The sequence below is a fragment of the Panthera pardus genome, unplaced genomic scaffold (genome assembly GCF_024362965.1).
Source record: "Panthera pardus isolate Hobbes unplaced genomic scaffold, ASM2436296v1 HiC_scaffold_17, whole genome shotgun sequence".
Lineage (NCBI taxonomy): Eukaryota > Metazoa > Chordata > Mammalia > Carnivora > Felidae > Panthera > Panthera pardus.
Window position 1 is genome coordinate 85,547,090 of NW_026526732.1, and position 16,915 is coordinate 85,564,004.

General features: G+C 35.8%; 1 protein-coding gene and 1 non-coding gene across 4 annotated transcripts in view; both read right to left on the bottom strand.

The window, feature by feature from the left end:
• The window catches only part of KCNQ5 (potassium voltage-gated channel subfamily Q member 5), a 518,932-nt gene that overhangs the window by 425,664 nt on the left and 76,353 nt on the right, over positions 1-16,915 (bottom strand). The gene's annotated exons all lie outside the window — the stretch shown is intronic.
• LOC128777875 (U6 spliceosomal RNA) lies at positions 7,050-7,155 on the bottom strand. Its single transcript, XR_008423189.1, has one exon. It is a non-coding gene; the product is annotated as a U6 spliceosomal RNA (small nuclear RNA).

Here is a 16,915-nt window from a genome sequence, read left to right on the forward strand (position 1 = left end):
TAATAGATATACTTGATTCTCTCTAGGAAGGAGAAGAAATAAGAGTGGAGAGAGAGAGAGAGAGAGAGAGAGAGAGAGAGGCAATGAACTAAGAAGCAGAGGCTGGGGTTTTATCCTGGCTCTCGGAGCACTATCTCTGGGATCTTGAACATAGCCCTTCATCTTCATGGTCTACATTTTCCTGACCTGAAAATAAAAGGACCAGACAAAATAATCTCTAAGACCCTCACTGTTTCAAACTTCCAGAGTTTCATGATTATAGCACTTATGAGTCACATCAAACATCACATATCACTCCACACTGATTTGATCATGGTTTCCTTGAAAAGGGACTTGCACGTATTAGCAGAAACCTCTTTTGCTGAAAAGTGGCTAAATAAGAAAGAAATTGAAGAAAATTGCATGCTCAAAACTTGCCTAGAATCTGTGGGAACAAAAGGAAAAGAAAATATCCTTTACCACTTATTCCAAGAATACAGCAACATGAATAATATGATATAGTTGAGAGTAAAGGAGGAAGCAAAAAAAAAAAAAAACTTCTTGGAACAGACAACAATTAATTTGATAGATTCAAAAACTTAAGTGAATGCAGAGGAGTCCTGCCCTAGGAGTCTTGTCATCTCTCATTTTAGGTAAAATATGAAAAAGCATCCATTCCATGACAGATTAAAAGCAGCAAACCTACCAGAAGGTTAAGTGAGCTGTGCACTCACTTTTATAGAAGTAAAAAGCAATGGAGAAAATAGTAAGATTATAAAAAGCTGACACAATGACTCAAAAGCACAGGTTTTGAAGCTCCTTGGTATGGGGCAAAGGACACTCCAGAGACCAAATGGTGGAATGATAGTGAGTGCTGCCTTGGATGCCAGACAAATACACGGATTTGGATCAAATCTCTAACACTGACTCAACATTTACTGAGTCACCACCAGGCTTTACTTATACATCAGGCATAGGAAGGATGGGAATTAAGAGAGAGAGGAGATTCTTGCTACATCCTTCAGTAGTCTGGGACAAGGGTGAAAGATCCTGGTCGTATGTCATAAAGCCAGCAGGGCCCAAGATGAGGGTGTCAGTCCTTAAGGAAGTGCCTTGGGAGAGGCCTGGAGAACTGCTGCCGACACTAGAAGGTTCTGGAGATGATGCTGACCGAGTAACACTGTGCTGCCCAAACCCTGAGGAATTGTTCAAGGAAGGAAGGGAGTAACCAGAGAGACAAGAGACGAACATAGAAGAGCTACCCACAAAGGGCCCACTGGGCCACCAGCACCAAGAAAAGATGCCACCTTCATAGGAAGGACATCAAACCTTCATAGGAAGGCATCAAAGGATGCCACAAAGTTATAACTTTAAAAATGTGTATGACTTTGGAGTCACATGGACCTGGTTTTGAATCCTGACTAGGCTTGGTCGTTCAGTACCCAGATTTTTCACTCGTAAAATATCTGCCTCATCTCATTGGTGTAAGAATTGAATGAAATATTGATGGCACATAGCTGGACTTCAGTTAGTTAAATTTTTTTTTAATTCTCTTTGTTTTTCATTATGTAAGAAGTTTGGGGTGTACTCAGAAGAACATATGAGAGAAGAGGCTTCCTAGTGGGGTTATTTCGGGAAGTAGCAGGTAGAATGGAACAGCAAGGAATGCCTAATGTCTTGGAGAGATCTCTGCTTCTGTCTTCCATCTCAGTGTCCTTCATCTTTGGGGAAGGGAGACTATAGTAGTCTTTCAAAATACTTCTCCAGGGGAAGAATAATACTTTTCCATCTGAAACCTAGCATAGTATAGGGGTCTAAAATTCTGAGTGGAGTTCAGATACCTGCTGGTACAGGGCAGGATTCCAATTTATCCACCTAGGTTGCATGTTTTAAGGGAGTACAATTATGTTTTGTTCATCTTTGTATGCCCTACAGATCCAAACAAATAGTAGATGTTTAACAGTTTTTTAACGAATGAATGAATGAATGAATGAATATCCTTTCCTCTGATCCCAGTAGTATCTCTTTTTCACTGCTTCCATTTTACAACCATGTTTGAACCATTTCTTAGAAGTTATTTTTAGACAACAAAGCCAGAATATTTTTGCATTTCAAATTTCTTTAATGTATATTTATTTTTGAGAGAGAGACGACAGAGAGCGTGAGCGGGGGAGGGGCAGAGAGAGAGAGGGAAACACAGAATCCAAAGCAGGCTCCAGGCTCCCAGCTGACAGCACAGAGACCAACGCAGGGCTCAAACTCATGAGCTGCGAGATCCGAGCCAAAGTTGGACACTTAACCGACTGAGCCACCCAGGCGCCCTGATTGTTTTTATATTTCAATACAAAAAGAGCAACTGATGAAATACTAGTAATTACAAAAGCAGGCTTAAAATGGGACTTATGTTGGGGAGTAGGGAGAAACTCATTTTTTTGTCCTTCCTTCTCTGGGCACCCCCCAAGTATGTGAAAGGATTTCAAATAAGACCGTAAAAAGGAGCAGAAGGGAACAATCTCAAGACCTGGCTTAGCTCCCAAATCTTCAAGTGAAAAGCAAGATAAAGATAAGGCAGCTGCTGCTGAATGCCACCAACTGCTGATGGAAAAGTGGCAAGCAGAGTAGGCAGACCAGCAAAGGATGAGGCCCACGTTTGTGACATAACTATTCAAACTCTCTTAGAGATCAGTTCAGAGGAACTCTTTTATAAGATCCCAGTTATCAAAAGAAATTTAGAAAAAAAAAAAAGTAAATGCTTGCTGCCAGGGCAACCTCAGTTTTTCAGGAAAGCTACTCAAGGGAAATTTTTAGCAATAGAAAGCAAGGAAGAAGAAAGGGTTCTTTATAGCTCTTAACCAAAACCAATTTGTAAAAACATACGGGTACTCCATGCATGAGGCACTGTGTATGTTTTGGGGTGGCTGTAGGGATTGGAAGGGGTACACATATAAAATACAGTCTTTGCCCTCTAGAGATTTACAGCTAAGGATTGGCAGTGTGATGTTTGGCAGAAAGAGAGTAATGCGAGGTCATGCTAGGGAAGACTCCAAGGCCAGATTCTAGCTACTGTTGTTACTACTGTAGTGCAACAGCTGAGTGAATATCTACTCAACAAATGGCCTTTAATTGAAATAATTTTTCAAAAACCTTCTTAGTACTAGAAGCATTTTTCATGTTTTTAGAGAAATTCATTCATGAATGCATAAACAGAAGTATTCACCCAGTTTTTATTTCTGTGGTTGAAATACACATTAAAATATCTAGAGGCAGCCTCATGGAGATGGATTTTAAGTAGAGACTTACTTAGGTGATGCTCTGTCCATTACTCTTTAAATATGTGGCTAATACTAAGATTAAAAGCCCAAAGCCTGTAGCCTTTATTAGATAATGTACCAAAAATAAGTGTTCCTATACTAACACTTCACATGTATTATTTTCTAAAAGCATATGTCATCCAAGAATGACCTCTCAGTGAAGACATTGTTTGGCAACTCCTGAGAAATCCAAAGTGGTCAACCATTCCTCTTAAGCAAACCATTTTTTTTTAATTTTTTTTTTAACGTTTATTTATTTTTGAGACAGAGAGAGACAGAGCATGAACGGGGAGGGTCAGAGAGAGGGAGACACAGAATCTGAAACAGGCTCCAGGCTCCGAGCTGTCAGCACAGAGCCAGACGCGGGGCTCGAACTCACGGACCGCGAGATCATGACCTGAGCCGAAGTCGACCGCTTAACCGACTGAGCCACCCAGGCGCCCCAAGCAAACCATTTTAACATTGGTGAAAGAACATTAGGTGTTAGGCATCCGGATTGTCTACATTTGCTCAAACTGGGTAGAAAGCACTCTCTTTTGTGATACAGTTTACGAAGCTCACCAAATTATGCCAGTGAGACTCCACTGCTTTGGGATCATTACTCACATTTTGTCAATAGTCAAAAACAATGCTCACAAATACATTACAATATCTTCAAGAATCATCATTTGCCCCCACTAAAATGCAAATTATGTGGGAGCTCTATTTTGTTTATAGCTATTTTCCCAGTCCCTAGAACACTCTTTGGCTTATAGTAGGTGTTTAATAAACATTGTGTAGATAAAATGCATAAATGAATTTAAATTGCCACTTTGAGGTAGCACTGGGGAAGAGTGGCTAAAGAAGAAGAGGTTTATATGTTTTATGAATAAGCATCCCTGCAATCTCTTCTTTAAAGATTGCTTTTGTTAAAATATAATTTTATCTCGTTTCACCAAAGTTGAACATGTCTCTCAAATAACATTTTTAGAAAACCTAAAAATGACAAATTGTGTGTGTCTGACATCTGACATCCATTCAAGAGACAGTAATTGAACACCTACTATATAATGAGTAATATGACAGCCACAAAACAGTGAACCAAACATAAGTGGTCTTGTTTATGCCATAAAAACGTGAATATAAATTTAATCTTGTGGCTATAGACCCAGCCTTTACAAAATGTGGTGCCCAGAATTAACTCGCACAAAGTAAAGCTTCTGTTGAGATGAACAATTAAAGACCATGGAGAAGCCTCTAAAGCAGGTTTTCACCCACTGCGTTTGGTATTGCACAAAAGCTAAATGAATATTCAACTAAGCAAAAAACCTTAAAACAAAAAGAGAAACATTTAAAATGCCTCCTTGATGCTAAGAATAGTTTTTCACACTATTATGGTAGTTCATTCATAAGTAAATAAATGAATAAAAACATATGACTACATGCACATACCATATCTTATACATCCAAATAATTGATTTCCTTTATAAAATAGTTACTTTATAAGGTTATACATTCATTTATTCTCATGAATAGCCTTTTAAGTATTTCAAAATTACTTTTTAAATTTCCTTCGGAACTGTGTCCCATTCTTTTAAATTTACTCAAAGAATGAATTTTATTGTGGGAGGCTATAAAAGGATATTTGGAGTCCCTTATGATAAACAGTATAAATAATTAAGGTGGGCAATGGCATTTGGGTTAAGAACAAGATGCAACTGTAACATACTGGAAATTTTTTTAATGTGGTTCATAATTTGGTTATAAAGGCAAAACCAAAAGAAGAGCTCTAAAATAATTTTGAACAATAGCAATATCACTTGAATAAATAGAAAACTTATTATGGTAACTATTAAGATCAACTCACATTGTCTTACTGAAATGTATTTTTGAATCTCAATATCTTATCCCTTAAAGATGCATTTAAGACTTTATTATTTTTTTCCTAAAGAAATCAGACATAGGACATTGCTGCAAATCTTTCAAATGACATACTTTGAAGTGAAATATAATTTTAATAACAGAGCTAAAATAATCCATGAGCCAATAAAATGTATTCAAATTTTAAATACAATGGGATCTATGTCCCCAAGAAGGTCTATAGGAAAAGAAGAATTGACCTGTGTTTGATCTGATCTAGTTCTTTAAATTCAACTTAGATTTCCCCCCGCCACCACCAATTCTTTATATTACTGCTTTTAATTTTTAGGTAGACATATGTGGTTTGTTATCTATTTGTTTGTGTAAGACCCCAGATACTAAGCCTTCTTAATGCTTTTTTTTTTAAGTAGTCTCCACAGAGCCTAACATAGGGCTTGAATTCATGACCCTGAGATCAAGACCTGAGCTAAGACCAAGAGTCAGACACTTAACCAAATGAGCCACCCAGGTGCCTCAAGGCTTCTTGATGTTTTCATATCATTTAAGAGTTCTTTAGAGTAGAGGTTTCATTTATTAGATGACTTTCGTAAAATTATCATCATAAGTTCTTATAAATATGCTATTGTACTTTCTTTAAATATGTGTGCATATTTTATAAAAATATTTGCATTAAATAAAACATCAGGAAGGATATGGAAAGTTTAAGACAGCAAAAGATTTAAATTTGAACACTACTGTGTGAGAATATTAAAATGAGCTTATCAGCTATCTTTTAATCTGTTATTAATCATATGACATACTTTCCATGTGAAAATTATCTATTAAGCAATTATCTATTTCTCAAAATTAAAATAAAACATAAAATCCACTGCATTATTTTTTCTATGATACACATAATGTTTCTGGGCATGGACTCTCATATTACAAGTCAAATGTTCTCTCACTGTATTTCATCCTTAACAAACTGTACAAGAGTTCTTATTGACTTGAAATAGGTACTTAATTATGATCTCAAGCATATTTCCATGATTTTACATGTAACAATATAAAAGTAATTATACCACAAACATCAATCTTGAACTTCTGAATTTTGATGCACGCTATGGAGAAAAATTATTTGTAGATACAATATTTCTCAAGACTTGAAAAACTGAGAGAATATTAGGATATTCAGATACTATGAAATAATTATTCTTTTTAAGAACTCAGTAAGAGATATCATTATAATTTCATAGTATTAGATTAATCATCATTAAAATACAATAGCATAAACCACAAGAATTATTTTTAAGATGTTTTATAAATGTGATTTTATAATTGATTTCCCCTTTTTAATTTATATGTGTCTATATTTGAAAGTAAGCCATTCTGCAGGATGAATAAGATCTAGAGATCTAATGTATAGTATGGCACTTATAATTAACAACACAGCACTGTGTACTGGGAATCTGTTGAGAGTAAATATTAGGTACTCTCACCACACACACACAGAAAAGGTAATTATGTGAGATGGATAATTATCTTGATCATAGTATTCATTTCACTAGTATATATGTACATCAAAACACAATGTTATACATCTTAAATATATATTTTTTTGGCCTAGGAATAGAATTTACTTAGCAATATTATATTTTATGTGGATTATTGGAGAGGAATAAGTTAGCCACTTTACTCTCAAATTGTCTGGTTCAACTTCACAAAATGTGTAAGGGAACTCTTAAACACCTATTGTTTGTGAATTTCTTTTTTAAATGGAAGTGTAGTTGACATATAATTTAGTTTCAGGTGTACAACATAGTGATTCAACATTTATGTACATTATAAAATGATCACCGAGATAAATCTAGCTACCATCTGTCACCATAGTTGTTAGATATTATTAACTATATTTCCTATAAAACTATGGAACGCGTCACAAATTTACATGTCAACCTTGTGCGAGGGTCATGCTACCTTTTCTATATCATTCTAATTTTAGTACATATACTTCCAAAGTGAGCACAAGTATATACGATTTTTATTAAAAAAAAACCCAACAAAGTAAATTACATACGCTATTAAGCAAGTACATGTCCTCGGCCAAGGAGAGGATCCATCCTCTTCACATTTTAGTGAGAAACCAAGGAGACTCACTACCATGTGAAGGCAGAGAATTGGTCTCAGCAAAATTACATTTGGCTTCTTCTGCTCATTACCCATTTCATCTTATGCTTCAGAACCTTGTCTAAACCTCTGTAGCAAGAAAGTCTTTGTCATAATCAAAGCACAAACATTTTCTGAAAGCCTTGGTATACAAGATTGTAACTGTCATTAACAGCCAAAATCTGCAAGGTGAAAGCCAGGGCCTCAAGGGATTTGGCCTGAGGATTTGGGACAGGTTGGCAGAACCCGTATTGTGTAGTTGTACTGTGAACACACCCAGATACTGTCCAGTTTGTGTGCTACAAACACTGCATGTCTCTAATGATCTCACTGGTAGGTATAGAGATGGGAGTCAGTCTTCACACCCACCCTGCCTGAAATTGGCCACTTTAGGGATGAATCACATTCTCACTTACCTCAGTCCAATTAAAGAAATATTCACTAGTAAATAATTTGGCAACCACTTCTTTGTCATAAAACATATTTAAACATCAATTTTGGCCCCAACAGAAAGACAAATATTTGATGGTAGGAACAAATACTATGTTATTTAGCTAAATCATATAATTTTAAAACTCTTGCCTAGATTTAAAAAGTTCCATCTAATTTACAAAAGCAATTAATTTGCTCACAGAGACTGTATTTTTCCTCTTTGTAACATTTATTTTTGTTTTCCCATTTCCTTTATTATCTCCTGTTAGAAAACTGTTTCTAGCATTAATTTGTATTCTAAATATGATGGCAAAAATCCATCAGATTTATTGCCCAGACTCCCTGGTGCCCATTAATATGATTCTCAGGATATTAAGGGGAAATCAAGTTTTTGCTGTTTTTGAACTGCCTTGACATTAGCAGTTACCATTTAGAAACTGATGGAAATTAGCCAGTATATGGAGTTCTGACATATATCAGTTGACAATTAAGCTCTGTATCTGCTGGTCATTAGTGAAATCACCCTAGCTACCAAATAATACCCGAGGTTACCACTATCTATATTTATGACAAAAAGAGATTTTTGCATGTCCTTTTGTAACCACATGATTATTAGGCATAAAGTACACAAGCAACTGCTCCTGAGCTACATTAGCAAAAAAAGGGAAAGCAAAGTATTTAGCCATATTGCACAGGACGTTCTATGAGGATCTGTTCAGCGCAGTGGAGGATCCATTTCCATTTTGAACTCTAAAGATGGTGTGAGTCTTCCTACCAAATGGGCTATAAAAAGCTGCTCATTGCTACAGCTCAAGGATGGAGAACTTTAGAGAAATAGAGCATAGCAGTTATTGTAGTGTTGCACAATCATGGCTAGCACTTAATAGAACATATCGGAGGAAAGGTAGGAATACTTTAGAAAGACATTATTTGATATGAACTTGAAATCTCAAATATGTAGAGAAATTAAGGCTTAGTAATAAGATCCCTTAAACAAAAAATGAACTCACCAGGAGCATATGTCTCTAAGGTGCTCAGAACCTACTCCATAGCACATATAAGTGCTCTTACAGAGGACTAAATGAAGGCTGTGAGCAAACAGAAAAGATGTAATTCTTCCTGTGGTGGTGGAAAACGGCTCATAGGTGAGCAGATTTCAGTTAGGCATCTGAGAATGAAAGGGATCTTATCATGTGGGTAAGGGGAAAGAGGAGTCCATTCCAGTCAGAGGGATGAGATGAAGAAAGTCACAACTCAAGATGAAGTGCATACCCTTTCTAGAAACAATACAGGAATTATGTAGAGTGCTTGTGTTTAGGGTCATAGGAAGGATTGGATATAAAACTAGGAAGGCAAAAGAGTTTGGAAATATCATTTTAAGGGATTAAGTTTTACTGAATGTAAATGGGAAAATGTCTTTGAACATTTTTGAGAAGGACAGTGACATGAGCGTATCTAGTCTTTATGCCCTCATGTAAGACAAAGAGCCCCATTTGGCCTTAGACTATTCCTTGAACCTAGAATGCACACACAATAAACTTAATGTTTTTTATTGATTAGCTAATATTCACACTGCTAAGTGTGGAATATCTGGAATATGGAATATCGGCTGGAAAAAAAGGGAGACTAGAGGCACCAGAAGTCCTTAGGAGGCCTTGCAACTGTCAGGAAAGGGGAGTTATCCAATGAATCATGACAGGGGCCATGTGGTTGAGAGGTTGGGTATCAGAAGGAGAGGGATTTTATAACTCAAAGGAGCAGGTAGGTAAAAGGTGATAAGAAGGCCTTGAGGAGGAGGAAGAGGTTTGAGGGTTGTGGGGGGTGGGGGGCAGAAAACAAAAAGAAGGGTGATTGGGTGGGATACCTTGAGTTCAAAGCACCTTTTGGATCTTCATGTGGAAACATCCAATGTGGGGCTGGTGCTTAGGAGAAGTCAGCTAAAGATGTTAAATCCAAAGCCAAAAAGTTTGCCTATATTTCAAATGTGTGACTTGATATCAAGAATTGCATTTCATGCTAAATAGCAAACTCAATCAGCATTTTATATCTACTTCCCACCATCAGGATTTAAGTATCTATTTATTTATTTATCCTGTAAATATTACTGAGCTCCTGCAATATGTCAGGCACAGTTTTGAGTGTGAGGATGCAGCAAAGCTGAGAGAGACAATGTTCTTGTCTTGTTCTTATTTTCCGTTGGAAGATAATCCAAGACCAAATAAAGTAAAAAACATATAATAAAATTTCAAGTAGGATAAGTGTATTGAAGAAAAATAAAGCAGGGAGGAAGAAACAGAACTATCCTTAAACTAAATATTTATAATCCACAGTTGGGATCAAAACCAAGGACTACTTAATGACTTTTCTCCTTATTCTTTCTATTGCTAATAATGAATAAGAGTCAAGTGGGTCATCTACCTCAAGAAAGAGGCCATTCAGAAGAAATGGAGAGGCAGGATTTTCTGCTGAATATTCTTGATCTCTCAGTTGAGGTCCATGACCCTAATTCAGCTATAAGAAAACTATGGTCATGAGAATAAGAAATGTCCCCAGATGGTTCCATATAGCTCTTTTGCAAGGTGGAGAATCTATATGAGAATAACTAGGATTACACAAAATATACTCATAACTTTGGAAATTAATAAATTAATTAATTAACCAGTCTACATTTTTTGTAGACAGTATACAGGTGGTGAAATAAAATTATTTTTTACCATTTATTCAGGTCTTAATTATGACTTATCATGTGGTTATTCATGAAGCTAATAAAGTCTTTGTTATGCAGAGTGTAGGGAAGCACAGAGTGAAATAAAAAGAGGGAGGGGAGGAGATAGTAAGGCAAAAAGCGGTTGAGTTTTCATCCAGAGAGAAGACTTCAAATGCATTTGTCAAGAAAAGCTACTGGTGTTCCATTACTCAAATACATTATTTGCAACTGTCGTTATGATCATAAATTAATGCATGGAATGATGATGAAATTATATACACACCCATGCTGGGAATGTGTCAGAGATGTGGTTCCAAGAGACTGTTACTATCTGAGGTAAATCCTGCACATAAGAAATCAAATCTTTTTTGATTCAAAGATTGACAACAGTGATAAATAAATTCAAGTATTTTAAAGCCGTTAGGATTCAGAAGTGTTCATTCATGGGCTACGCTTGCTGCTGCATGCCACTCACTGCAGAGGATGAACTCACCTTTCTTCTTGAAGCACTCTTCCTCTGGCTACACGTACCTCAGACTTTACTGATTTTCTTCTGACTGTTCCTTCGTTGTATATCTGTAAGTTCTACCCAGCCTATGAATGTTTCTTCAAGGTTTCATTCTAGACCTATTTCTCTTTTCATATGAAAGGCTCTCTGTAGGTAATCTATTAATTAATTCATTCAACACATATGTATTGAGTGCCTCCCATATGTCAGCACTGTTCCATGCACCTGGGATACATTTGTGAACAAAACAAATAAAATCCCTGTCTCTAGAGAACTGAAACTACAGCAAGTTTCAATTACTATATATATGCTGGTGAACCCCAAGCTTATATCTCCAGCTTCCATCTGTTTTCTGAGCTCCAGATTTATCCACTTACTCATTCTCCACTTGGATATTTTAGAAGCATCTCAAATTCAACATGTTCAAAATGGAACTGATTAGGTTTGGAGATAAAATTATGAATTCAGTGTTCCCTATCTCAAGAGTGGAATCAACTTCCTTCCATCTGCAAGGCCCAAAGATGTAGGAGTAATCCTTGTCCTGTCAGCTTCATCCGCAACTATCTACTTCTCTCCATCTTTATTGCTTCCTTTCCAGCCTAGTCTACTTCACCATCCCTCTGGGACTTTAGAGTGGTCTCCCTGCACTCATTCTTTCCCTACTCCAATTTTCCATAACTAGATGATGTTTAAAAATGCCAAATCTTTTTGATCATATGAGCCCCTTTAAGATAAAAGCCAAAATCCTTCAGAGAGCCTACCAGATCTTGTATGATTTACCTTCCCTCAACCTCTTCCATCTCTCCATGTGCGGTTCTTATCTTTGCTCTCAGAGCTGCAGCCAACAGGCTTTTGGAATCTCGAACACACTATATGCTTTTCAAACATAGGGTCCTTGCACATACTGTTACCTTACGCTACTTTAAGTGGTTAACTCCTATATTTCCTTCAGTTTTTGGCCCAAAGGTCACATCCACATGGAAGCTGTATCAGTCTGCTATTGCTTTTGTAAGAAAACATTACAGGCTGGGTGGCTTAAACAATATAAATTTATTTTCTCACAATTCTGGAGACTAGGTGTCCAAATCAAAGGGTTGGCAGGTTTTGTTTTTCCTCAAGCACCTCTCCTTGGCTTGCAAATGGCCATCTACCTTCTCACTGAATCCTAACACGGCCTTTTGTCTGTGTGCATGGGTCCCTGGTACCTCTTTGTATTCTCATAAAGATACCAGTCTTATTGGATTAGGATCTTACCCTTCTACTTCATTTACCTAATTACCTCTTTCAAGGCCTTATCTTCAAACATGATCACATTGGGGAATTAAAACTTCAACATATGAATTTGGGGGGACACAATTTAATCCCCAACAGAGGCCTTCTCTAATTCCCCAGGTTAGTTTAGGCTCTCAGTTATCTGTTTTTTTTAACACTGGTATTTGTTATAAAGCACTCTGCACAGTTTGTAATAACCAAAGGTATTTGCCACATAAAAGATCTAGCCCCTTCCTATCTCTCTGATCTCATCTTCTACCACTCTCCCTCACTCACCCCATTTCCCTCGTGGATTCCCTAATATGTCAGTCACTTCCTGCCTGAAATTCTCTTCTCATGACTCATTCTCTTTCTTCATTCAGGTCTCTGTTCTAACATTTCCTGACCACTGTGTCTTGAAACATATTACCCCAATCCCCAAAATCTTCTATGCCCTCATATAACTTAATTTTTCTCATAGTACCACCTGTCATGATAACATCTATCTATTTTTATTTGCTTACTGTTTTTTTTGCCTGCCAGAAGGTCAGCTTCTTAGGTTTTGGCACTGTGTCCTCCAAGTCTAGAACATTTTGGAAAAACAGGAGGCACTCAATGCATGTTTCCTGAATGAATAAAAAAATGTCTTTATTTATATAATTATTTGATCTTTATCTACTTGCCCTATCAGACTGTAATCTCTGTCAAACAGGAAGAATGTGTGCCCATGCTTACCAGTGACTGGGCATGTAAGACTAGTGGCTGGTACATGGGATATTCTTTTTATATTCTTAGTAAATTCTTAGTAAATTTATTTTTAGTAAATATTTGCTGAATGAATGAGTAAAAAGAAATAAAAGCAAAAGTAGTGCAAGTTTATAGAAAACATCTTGAAACAATTTGCAGAACATGAAGAGAAGTTGTGGCATTTCTAGCTATTTCACAATTCATTTTGATTTAGCAGGGGTGCACCCTCAGTTTAAACATGCTTTTCTGGGCCAAATCTCTGTTAGTGGCCATAAAACTGCCATCAGAGTGCTATGAAAATTACAGGAAAAAGAGAATAACAGTATTTTTATTTCTAGAAATATTTCCTTTCCAAGGACCAAGAGTAATCCCAGATTATTATTTATTTGGATGGTCTTTTAGTTTGCCAATGAATGGGATTCCAGAACTAAATTATTTAGATGTTTTGCATGGATTAAAATAAAGGTCTTAAAAACAAGGCAATAAAAGCACACATTTAGAGTGACTCCTACTCCAAACCAAGTAATTTTTTCTATGCTTGTTTTATTTTTGGAGGATTTTGAAAGGGAGGAAAACTGATCAATATTATATTTAGGTAATATATTATTTTTGAATGTGTCACGAATAGGTGCAACAATAACATTATATGTAATATTTGTAATTCCATAGAGAATCACGTCCTTTCTCTCCAAAAATACCCTGATAGCAACCCAACTACTTATTGAAAACTACATGAGTCAAAAGAGGAACTATAATTTTGCTATTTTGATTTGTCCCTCCATTTAGAAGAAAGTTTGAAAAAAAGTATTTAATAAGTTCAAATCTAATATTTTTTCTCTCTTTGCAATAAGGTAAAATTCTGAATAATTTCATGTCTTTAAGAACATCTGAAAGAATTTTCCTTTTCACATTTCAAATTTTTTCTCAATTTTTTCCTACCCTGATTCCCTTTAATTTCATATCTTAATACATATGAAATATGTGTTAATACATGCAAAAAGTCAAATTTATGAATGCTTTGACACTTAGTTGTAATTACAATTTCAATATCAAAACATATGTTGACAAAAACAGAAGGTAATATGAATAAGAATGAGTAAAAACTGCTGAGGAGCACAGATCAGAGTAAATTTAGGATGAAGAAAGTTGTAATAAAAGGAATAAGGTGGTCCCTACCATGTTTTGATAAATGTGGTGTAGACTCAGTTTCTGTTGGATCTTATTGTGTTGGTAGCCATGTGAATATTTAATGAAGTGTTTTTAAATCACCTCTGGCTGTCTTTGGAACATTTATTTGATCTTCCATTAACAGTGGTAAGAAGAGAAGAAATGCATACAATGGCATTCCATGGCCTAATCCCTAAAGGTTCTTGCTTTTGAGGAAATATATAAGATCTTAGATTGTTTACTGTGAAATTTAACACCTATTTTGGCAGGATTTCTTAACTTCAGCGCTACTGACTTTTGGAGGGTTGGGATAACTCTTTGTTGTGTTCCCGTGCACTGTTAGAATGTTCAGCTGCACTCCTGGCTTCTGCTCATTAGACGCCAGTAGGATCTCCCTCCCAACTGGGACAAGTAAAAATGTCTTCAGACATTGCCAAATGTCCCATATTGCCCCTGATTGAAAACTACTGCTTTAAAGTTTCATAATGATCCTTGTAATCTACACTCAATAAATGAGTATTTCTTGAGGACCTGTTATGTCTTTTTGTGTTCTAATGAGGATTAAGAGAAGAATATGACATGGCTTCTTCTCTTAAAATGCTGAGTCCATGTTACAGAGACAGTATCACTGGAGTACAATAGAAAACCTTTATCACTAGTTCTAGATGTCCTGTATTGCTAATAAATACCTGAGTGACTTAAAAGAGTATCCAGAGGGGAACCCATGGGGGAGATTCTTAAAGGCATGGGCATGGGCTCTGAAGACTGGATGAGATTTGGAAAGACAATATTAAGAGGAAAGTACATTTCGGGTGTCATGGACAACGTATTCACAAAGGTCCAAAGCAAAAACCTGGGTAAAAAGAGTATAAGAGAAACTAAAGAAATAGATAAAAGGTAAGAACTCTTTAGGAGCTTATAGAAGGCAGTTACTTTGGAAATATGACAGGATGTCGATGAGGGGGAAATAGAAGGTCTGGCTAAGCAGGAGGTGTATTTCTTAAAAATTGATTTCCTTAAAAGCAGTCTAAAGTTCTGGATGAGTGGTTTAACAGCAGATGATGAGACTCAACAAAGGTAGGGACGACAGCTTTAGGATTGATAAGAGAAATGGAGGGGAAGGTCTGAATCTGAAAACAAGAAGAGCTATATAGTTTTGGAGCTGATTTTGGGTAAAAGGTCAGAGTCAGACTGTTGACTGTACTAGCTGATTGAGTAAATACTATGTCAGCTATAGACCCTGAACACTTGTCCACTTGCTTTGGAGTGCTAGTAGAAAAAGTATATTTTTGATTCAGATTTTATTAGTCAGTTTTATAGCTACTGAACAATTAAACATATACATATAAAATTTTTAATTGGTAACTCGTTTCTATTCTGTCCTTGATTAACTATCTTCTGATTAATGTATACTTTAAATTCCAGGAGAATCATGGAATGAACTAAACATTCCTAAGCATTTTATCTTAGTTATAATTTATCTTAAGGGCTATTTTTGGATATTTTTCAATAATATTCATTTCTATTGATGAACATAAACTTTATTTCATTTCCTACTATATCCAGATATACCATATAATGATGTCATTTTTAAAAAGTTCTGAAATAAGCACACATGCACGCATACACACACACACACACACAAACATAATCAAAAACTGGATAATGCCTGCCAGCGAAGGCAGAATTTTCACATACAGAACATTTTTATTATTGATACAAATCGATACTGATTTATATTAATTTAATTAGGCTTTCTGCCCTGATATTAACAAAAAAAGTATCAACACTGGTTCTCCAGTGGATTGGGCAACATCTGTGATTTAAGATTTCACATTTAGTAATGGAAATGGTAATACTTTAAAGAGAATCAGGTGGCTTTGTGAATACACATACAAAAGCATTTATGAAGTTGAATTGCCATTCCCAATTGGAAACCCTAGGTGGTACACATGTCTAAATGGGTATACACAAATGCACACACACTCACAGTTTATATGACCATGTTACCTAGACATCTCTTTCCCCGTTATGGACACCAGGAAACAATTAAGTTAATACATTTTCCCTAAAATAGCTTAAGTACAATACAGGCAGGATGGTTATGCTGGTGTGGGTATCTTCATGTTTATGAATATTAATGAGCATAGAAAAATATTACATGTGGTTGTATTATTCTTTTGATAAGGAACATAGAAAGATGATACTTGCAGATTACTATAGAAAATCTATCTTTTAGGAAGGTACCTTGATACTTTCAAGGCCATCACGACACCAGTTTATTGTGCCACATAGGAATTTACTAAAATAAAGATTTAATTGCTTAATGGAGTTGATGTGCTTTCTCATTTGCTTAATATAATATCAAGAAGTGATTTGGGCATGAGAAAAATATGAAACAAACCATTATGGCCTGATATTCATAACTGATTGAAAATATGAATATGTACATACACAGACATTAACATTTGTTCTCAGATTTTTGCAACTATAAAGACATGCATTTATATAAATATATTATACCATATATAATAAATATTTTAGAACCTATCATGAGGCCATGGGCAAGTATGGTCACTATCTTCATGCTTCTACCATATCCTGTACACACATTTACATAACATTTACTATTTCTATTGTATTTATTTGGTTATAGATTTATTTACACTCTTTGTACTGCAAATCTCTGAGGAATTACAGTTGTAATTCATCTCTCCATCTTGAGTGTCTACCACAGTGTCTGGCAAAGAGAAAGCACCAGTACATGTCTAATGGATGAGTGAATATATCTTTTTTTGATTCTTTAAA